We start from the raw sequence: 9752 nt of genomic DNA, 5'->3' as shown, positions 1-9752 counted from the left end.
AAGTTACATTTTACTGATTTACATTTATATTATGTTAATTACTTGTTTGAATATTGAATTCAAATACCATTTTCTTTTATAATCGTAATGTCCTAGTGAGTACTTGCAAGTTGCTACCTCAATCACACTTATCAAGTAATTTTATCGGTTAAAGCTTGAATATATTGAGAAATCACTAAGAGCTCCTTTGGACATAAGAATTTTTTCACTTTTTTTTGAAATCAGTGTTTGGTCATAAAATTTTTAATTTTTATTTGAAGATGGATTTTGAAGTTTTTCGAAAATTTAAAAAACTTCAAAAAACTGTTTTTCAAAATTTTCACTCAGATTACGTACAAAACTTAAAGAACAACCCAAAATTATATTCATGGCCAAACACAACTCTAATTTTCAAATACCATTTTCACTTGAAAAAATTTACTTTTTCTTTTGAAATTTTACAATTCTTATGTCCAAACGCCCACTTAGTATTTTACCTTAGATTTGAACTAAGAGCTCGTGATTCTCGACACACTTTATGGATCACTTGTCACATTGCTTCAAATATCAATATATTTTGATTCAACAACAATAACATATATAACAGTGTGTCTCACAAGTGGGTTATATGAGGGTGGGATATATGTAAACCGTACTCTTACCTTATGTAGGTAGGTAGAGAGATCGTTTCTGGTAGACCATCTGCCTAAGAAAAGTGTTTTCATGACATATTTGAATCAATATATTTTTATGAAATTTTAAATTGGTGTTTCAACTAAATTTTACCTAATAATAAGTTGTATTTTTCTTTTCCCGAACTATACGTAATTGCGAAATGCTTTCTGCGCTGAATTATTTTTTTTTAAGTTTGTCGAAACAAAATCTTAAATTAAATATTAATTTTTAATTTAAGTAATAATATTTATAACATTATACAATTGTTGAGATTCTCAGTTAAATGAACAAATGTTGTGTCATAATTTAAATTAAATGAAGGTGTATGGTCAAATTTTTTAAAAAATTAAATAAAACAATCGAAAGGTGTAGTTTGTACAAATAGTCAAAAGTTTAAATATAAGGATTTTGATTCAAATTCAAACGAATACAATAAGAGGCGCGTGGGTGATTAAGCTAATATTTGTTGTGGTTGAGCGGTGTATTTTGAAGAGGGGTTGTGGTGGGACCCAAAAAAATAGTACTTGTAAAAAAGTTGGAATTCAAATTGAGGAGCAGTTTATTAATCGGGGATGTGTTCCGTTGAAAGGAACGTCATGGTACGCATTTACAACATATTTATGGACCGTCCGATGACAACACTTTGTAAGGTCTTATTTTAAAATTGTAATCGAACGGCTAAAAATCCGATTAGCGAGTGGGAATACCTTGCCATGACTGTAGAAAGTTTGTGATTAAGTGGCTAATTCTTATTTACTATAAGGTTTAGAACGGCTATTTTACTGTTAATGATGGTGGGGGCAAATATTCCCTGCTCGATACCATACGCAAAAGCACCTGTTCTCTCGTATTGGTTCCTTGAGAAGTCATTTTTGGATTACTTTTCCGTTCCGTATTTTTTTAATTTCATTGTACCTTCATATTCCATTCTTTATAGTATTAAGTTATTAATAACTATTCAGTTGTAGATATAATTTTAATCCAGATTGTGACAACAGGTGTAGCCAAAGTTTCCCTCATGAGCTCACTTTGGAGTCTTTTGGGAAATAATTTGTTTCGGTGCCTTCTTGTTTTGGATTTTTATATAAATAGTAGGTCTGATTACTTATTTATTTTTTTAGCTAATAATAATATATATATATATATATATATATATATATATATAGATTATATATTAATTGTACACGATTATAGATTTATTATAAATAAACTAGTATTAATACCCGTGCAATGCGCGGACAAATTATTTCAAATTGCGATGTAGGTTGTTTGAATCATGTACAAATAACCTTAAAATATAAGTCTCTCAGACAAAAAATATATAACATGAGAATTTAATTATGAAGAAGGATATGAAATTATTGTTCAAATCTCATAGTAGACAACCAATCTTTTTAATATATATTTGTAGCAACCTAACCCCTTGATTTTAGTACTTGCATTTCGTTCCGCTGTCGATATTAAAGAATACTAAATATGTCATATTGTGATATGTCTTATTCGAGCACATTAGATCATATTATTTTAACAAAAATCTTACTATCACTTTATTTTTATCTGGGAGTCAAATATATCTTATTCATCACATCAATTATACGTAAATTATTTTTTTGTTCTTTTCTTATAGTTATTGTATTATCTAATATTTAATATTATTATACTATCATATAATTTTCTATTAGCTTATAATTAAATTAATGTCTTGCTTATTATCCTTCTAATAGTATTTAATAAAAATAAATATTTTATTCTTGAAATTTGGTATATTTTTATGTTTTTATACTCTTATTCATAATATTTTAATCATTTAAATTTATCAGTAATATTTTTAAATTTTATTTAATTATTTTATTTGATCTATTTTTAAATTAATTTGAAGTATAAGTATCTCCACACGAACTCTATTTTTTTTTATATACATTCTCTTTCCTACTATATATCACGACCCAAAATTCAATAAAGGTTGTGACGGCGCCGGACATGCTGTCAGGCTAGCCAACCATAAATACTTAATTTAGTCTTTGTTTTAGTATCTTGAAAAATATGATTTTTCTTCAATTTAACTAGTAGAAGATAATCTTTACAAAATAAGTAAAAATATTTACAATTTAATACTGAACACCCCATAATTATCCCAGAACCCAGTGTCACAAGTGCATGAGCAATTTCTAGGAATTTAAAATTTAATACAATAACTGTCCGGAATACAAATCGGACAAGAAAGAAAATACAATACTCTGAAGAAGACTCTGCTGGCTGCGGATCGTCTCGAGGGATGCAGCTCACCTAAGTCTCTGTATCAACCATGTCGATGCGCCCAACTAGACCACTAGACATACATGTACATGTGCAATAAAATGCATAGCAAGTGTAGTATGAGTACGAAAACAACGCGTACCCAGTAAGTATCCAATCTAATCTCGAAGAAGTAGTAACGAGAGGTCGACTTTGACACTTACTAGTGGTCCAATAATATAAAATACAGTAAAGAAGTGAATAAATATGAAGCAGAGTAAATACATGAAATAAATATGTATAAAATATGTGGCACAATTCCTTTCTTTACAATGTTTCTCAAGCTCTCAACTAGCAAGTTCCCTCCAAAACCGGAGCATATATACAAAGATATAGTGGATATCATCAAGAGGTTGTCATAAATCAAATCAGGAGAAAATTCAAAAATACACTGGCTTCTAGCCAAATATTACGCACAAATTCCATAAGAATGATGTATATATATAGGAAATGCTGAGGCATACGGTCCGATTCAATATAAAAGTAAACTATTCACTGCCAAGGGTCGAACGACGCAAATCATATATGCATCTATTAACCTACCGAGGCGAACGGCCCGCTCCCATGAGAGTGTGGTACATAAATCTTGCTGAGGCAAACGGCCCGATCCCATAAGAGTAGTAGAAGGAAATGCCCCGCTCATGAATCATACGTGCGACGCGGTCAAATATAATTTAAGGAATTTTCCCGCTCGCGAATCATACATGCGACGTGGTCAAATATAATTTATTAATAAATCAAAATCCTTTTTCTTGATTCTTTTCAAAATAAGGACAATTCATCGTGATGCTTTTAAAGAGATTTTTTCCGCTCGTGAAATGCACATGCAACGCGGTTACACATAGATTTCTTAAGTCATTATAATATTTCTCAATTTTTTCGAAAATACGAAGTTCCACGGAAACCCTTAAAATTTTAAATTCTTCAATTCAAATTCCTTTCAACACATTTATTACGCAACCATAATCTTGTTTCTTCTCAAGACCACAATAATATAAATTAACAACAATATCAACAAAGCATGATGTAAGCCTAAAACTACCTGGACATAGGCATAACTAGCAACTACGTACGGACTCTTATCACCTCATGTGTACGTAGCTCCCACAATTAGAGGCACATAATAATTTTGTTCAGCTATGGGGATAATTCCCTCTTACAAGGTTAGAAACGAGACCTACCTCGCTCCGAAGTTCCATAACCGACTTCCAAGCCCTTCCGACGACTCAAATCGATGCACAACGCTCCAAAACTAGCCAGTAAATGAGAAAATCCACAAATATATGATCTATTACCCATAACAATTCAATTTAGATAAATTCCTAACTCCGCTCAAAAAGTTGACAAAATCGCCCTCGGTTCCACGTGCCCGGATTCCGAAATTTTTCGAAGATAAAGTCTACCCATAACCACACGAACTCAAATATACAATTTACTCCCAATTTTGTACCCAAAATCGTGGTCAAAATCAAAGAATACCAAATTTCTAGTTTTTTTTTTTCAAAACCCCAATTTTTACTAATTTCCCATAATTTTCTATATTAAAATCTAGATATAATATAAGTAATTAACTTGCAATAAGTGGGAATCACTTACCTTGACATGGATGATGAAAATGGAGCTCCAAAATCGCTACTAGGTCGGCTCCCATGGAGAAAATGAGATGAAATGAGCCAAACCCATTTATTTACACTTATACACTGCCCAGACGACTCTTCTTCGCGTTCGCGAGACCCCCATCACGTTCGCAAAGAAGAAAATTCCCAAAAACCATTTTCCAAACTCTACTCAGACAACCTCTAGTATAATGGCCGTAATATTTCTTACAGAACTCCAAATGAAAAATGGTTTAATGTTTTGAAAACTAGACACCAATATCTACAACTTTTATGTTTTGGTCATCTCCCAATTCCTTATAGATTTTGAGATAAAAGCTTCCAAATTCCGCCCTGTGCAACACAAATGTTTTCTTTATCTTCCCGGATAGCCTGTAGTATACCAGACATAACTTTTTGTACACAAATCCAAATTCAAAATAGTTTATCTTTATGAAAACTAGACACATAGGGCTACAACTTTTATTTTTAAATCATCTCCAAATTCCTTGTAGATTGTGAGATATGAGCCTCCGAAGTAAGACTTGCGCAACAGAAATTCTTCTTCTTCGCAAACGCGAGACTCTCTTCGAGAACGCGAAGAACAAAATCCCAGAAGCCAAATCCTTATTCGCGAACGCGAGAGAACCCTCGCGGACGCGAAGAACAACAAGACACCAGCATCAGCCATTGCAAAACAGTCCGAAATGATCCGAAACCACCCCGAAACATACCCGAGGCTCCTGTGGCCCCGTCCAAACATACCAACAAGTCCCATAACATAACACGGACCTTCACGAGGCCTCAAATTACATCAAACAACGCTAAAACCATGAATAGCACTCCAATCCAAGCTTAATGAACTTTAGAATTTCAAACTTCTATATTCGATGCCAAAACCTACCAAATCACGTCCGATTGACCTCAAATTCTGCACACAAGTCATATTCGACATTATGGACCTACTCCAACTTTCGGAATCAGAATCCGACCCCGATATTAAAAAGTCCACTTCCGGTCAAACTCTTCAAAACCTTCAAATTTCTATCTTTAGAAAAATGACTCCAAAATGACCCAGGACCTCCGAATTCATTTCCGATCGCGCTCCCGACAACAGGATCACCATACGGAGCTATTCCCAAACTCAGAATCCCAAACAGATATCAATAATACTGAAATGCACTTCAACCCAAACTTATTGTTGCGCTGCCTTTTTCTCGCGAAATCAGGTTTATAACATTTGGGAGGACAACTCGTTCCCTTTCGGGAATTGGGTTTGAATTGAAGAGTCGCCACCTAATGATTTAAGTGCATTAGGATACTAAGAAAGGTTTAATTTGAACAACCAGAGATTGGGTAAAGGCTTGAAATTATCCCCAAGGGGAAGGTATTAGGCACCCCTCAAGATCCACTAGTGTGGTTCCCGGCCAAACCATTGTTGTGACTTTAGGTACAAATAACACGTAGGAAAATAAGAACTTCAAACAAGAGGGGATTTTCACGTAATGGTTACAAAATAGATGAAGTTAAAAGAACTAAAAGAAAAGCTTATTTTTTTAAGAAAATAATTTAAAATTTAAGAATAAACAACGAAACAAATAAATAAAGGAAAATGGGTCCTAGGTTTGTAAATAATATGGATTACCTCACACAACATCCAGTAATCACTCCTTAATGAGGGGCTACACGAGATGTTATTGCGTGGTCATCATATCCTTATCTACCATTTCCCGCCCCATTGAGGTATTAAAGCGCGTAATGGTCTCGTTTACTTATTGCATGATATTACCCACCCCAATCCTATTAGTCCCGGAGGCATTTGGGACTACTAATCCTAAAGGGAAGGGATATTGAGCTTACTTGTGATTTCAAAAGGTAAAAATACTAAGGCGACAAACAAAACATATATGGCAAGTATGAGGAAGCATATAAACAAATGAAAAGGCTCAAACAGACCTCCTTTAAGCAGAGAAAAGTAAGTAGTTAGCATGACTTACACGTACTGTTTAGGGTCTGATTAAACTTAAAGGATCGAGGCAGACTGATTTATTACATAGTTCAGATAAGAAGCCCGCATCAGGCTTGCCTGCTGGTTGTAGTTAATAACAACAGATTCAATTTATAAACTTTTACCCCATGGCTTGCCTAAGTGTTGGACGAAAACCCTATTGGCGTGATATCTTCAGACTTCAGGAACAAAGATATGAGATGATTACATACTGATTTAAGAGAAGTTGTCAGTTATTAAAGAAGGCGAGTTTTAGCAAAAGAGCATGCGTCATTGTTACTGGTTTTAGACTTATAAGCGAGTGAAGCAGTTCAGATTCGATTAAAGCTCCTATAGGCATGCTTTCTATGTGTTGTCGATTTTAGACACTTTTATAAACATAGTAAAAAATGCATAAATCATATAGGCATGATATCTAGGTGCTAAATTTCGTTTAAGACCTATGAACATGATATTTAATTGCGGTTGATTATTAAGACCTATAAACATGTTTGCCTAATGAGGAATGCATATGCAAGATTCAGAAAGAACCTGTAGGCAGGATATTTATATGATATGCAGAAATTCAAAAATTCCTATAGGCAAGATATCTATATGATATGCAGAAATTCAGAAATAACCTATAGGCATGGTATCTATATGGGAATGCAAGATTCCTATAGACATGGTATCTATACATGAGAATGCAGAAATTCTTAGAGACATGGTATCTATATGAGAATGCAAGATTGATATGCAGAAATTCAGAAATAACCTATAGGCATGGTATCTATATGGGAATGCAAGATTCATATAGACATGGTATCTATACATGAGAATGCAGAAATTCTTAGAGACATGGTATCTAAATGAGAATGCAAGATTCCTGTAGACATGGTGTTTATATGAGAATGCAGGAATTCATAAACTCCTATAGGCAGGTTATCTACCCCTTTTTGCATACATAGTTACCCTTCCCTTTTTACTAGCCATCCCCGAGAGTTTTATTACAAAGTTGTTACGACCCAGAAAGAGTAAAGTAAAGAAAAAATACAATCAGAAAAAGTACAACCAAGGAGAGCCTGATTCAGACTTCCTGTCTGAAGTATGAAGTAAACCAACTCCAAGAGATCTTATTTCAAAGCCTTTCTCCCATTTGGATGTGTCAGAGTTCCCTAAGAGCCTCATATGGACTCCGGGCAAGGCTCACACCCCAAATGCATTATATATGAAGACATAGTGCAGTGTGGAAGGGTCAGCCCTCAAGTGTCCAAGTTTAGAGGGAACTCAAGGTCCCAAGGCATGGCTCATAAGAGGGGGGCAGAACTTAGAGACTAAGATAGGGTGCAAGTGCAGAATTCTGAAAAAGGGAAAGGGGAAGGGAAACATTTTACATTAATACACATAGGGGTATAGGGAATGGAGAGGTGGTAAGGAGGCAAGGACAGGCTAGTGGGCATACCCAGCAATGGGAAATGCTGGCACACCCATAAGCCTGTTAGAATACATTGTTTAGAGATTAGGATCCTCTAATGGATCAAGTTCAATCCATAGACAATAACTTGTATATTGCCATGTTTTAAACTGTAACTCAAAGCACATAAAGGGAAATAGGGAGCGATGATTCATAGCAGAAACAGGCAGTAGGACATAAGCATACTAATTTAAATGTTGAACTCTACAGAAAGCAGTAAAGTAGACATGGATAAAAAGATTGTAAATAAACACATTGTTGTGGTGCTAAAGCTTAAATAAGGACATACCAGTTTTAAAGGAAACAAACAAAGAAAAGTAGTAGGTTTTGTAAACAGGCCACAATGCAGATAAGAAGAGAAAGTTATTGTGAGAGAGTATGAGTTCAGAAGGATTCTGATGTGTCTTTTTTGTGAAAAAGGGTCGTGCCTTTTATAGTGTAAAATCAGACAAAAATAAGGTAAGAAAATAGTCAAGGAACTGATTGTCAATCAATTACACAAGACTTCCCTTAATTAAGGGATTCAGATTTAAACGGGTAAAAATAATTTAAGGAAAGAAAAATGAATAAGCACTTTGTGCACATCATGCAATTAAGGGTAAATACATAAAAGTTATTTAAGGACAGAATTTCTGAAATATGCGGTTGCACAAACAAGGCAAGAAAATCAATTAACAACCAGTAAATCAAAGGTCAGGGATCTTGTATGAATGAACCGAGTCAAAAAGATGGGAAAGGTTTTTTAACTTAAGAAAAATCAGCAAACAATGGAAAGGGAATCAATCAGACCTATTTATAAGGAATTTGAATCAATCATGAGTTGAAAGCCTTTTTAGAGGAAGATTCATCACATATAAAGAGCACACAAACACGTTGAGTTGAAAGAAAATGTTGTGCCATTGCAAAAATCAATAGAAAAATCCAGTGAAGAAAGAGTTTTAGAAGAGTTTAGCTAAAGGTCTGAATCATATGCAAACACGGATGTCCAAACTCGGTTTAGAGACTCGAAGTTGGTCTGAAAGAGTTAGGGGTTCTAAAATAAAAACCCTAGTTCAATTAAATCACATAATCAAACTTGGCAGAACCCCCAAATTCTAGGGTTTCCACCTTGAACAAGTACAAAGATGAGAAGGCAAGTCATCGAAACAGGCTCAGAGGTTTCAGTTCTATGAAACCTCTTGCATGTTTTTTCAGCAGCAGAAACTCATGAGAAAACAATGATAGTAAGTAACACGCAGAACATAGTAGCAGAATTCAAAAAAAAATAGAGTAGAAGAAGCTAATACGAAACATAATAGAGAAGACTGATAAGAACAGTAGAAGAAGCATGCTAAGAAATTTTAGAAGAAACTTTAAACAGAGCTCAGTAAAAGGAACTTAATAAGGAAACTTAAGAACTTAGTAAGAAAATATAGTAGGAGAAACATATCAGAACACAGTAGAGAAAGCATACAGTAGAAAAGCATACGAGAACATAGTATAGGAAAATACAGCAGAAGAAGCACGTAAGAACATGGTAGAAGAAAATACAAGAACCCAGTAGAAGCAAATATACATAAAAGGGAAAAGAAAGTTAGAAAACACTTAAATACTTTCAGAAAACCCTAGATCGGAAAAGAAAGATTTTGAAAGTAGTTTTTTGAAAGAAAAATCAGGAAAACGTTTAAGACCTTAAGGAAAGCATGGATCTGGAACAGATCTAAGAGAATTGGAAAAACCTCGAAGGGTTAGGGTTTCAGAAGAACCC

This window comes from Nicotiana sylvestris, chromosome 2 (assembly GCF_000393655.2).
Source record: "Nicotiana sylvestris chromosome 2, ASM39365v2, whole genome shotgun sequence".
Taxonomy (NCBI): domain Eukaryota; kingdom Viridiplantae; phylum Streptophyta; class Magnoliopsida; order Solanales; family Solanaceae; genus Nicotiana; species Nicotiana sylvestris.
Note: the sequence above shows the minus strand (reverse complement) of the source record.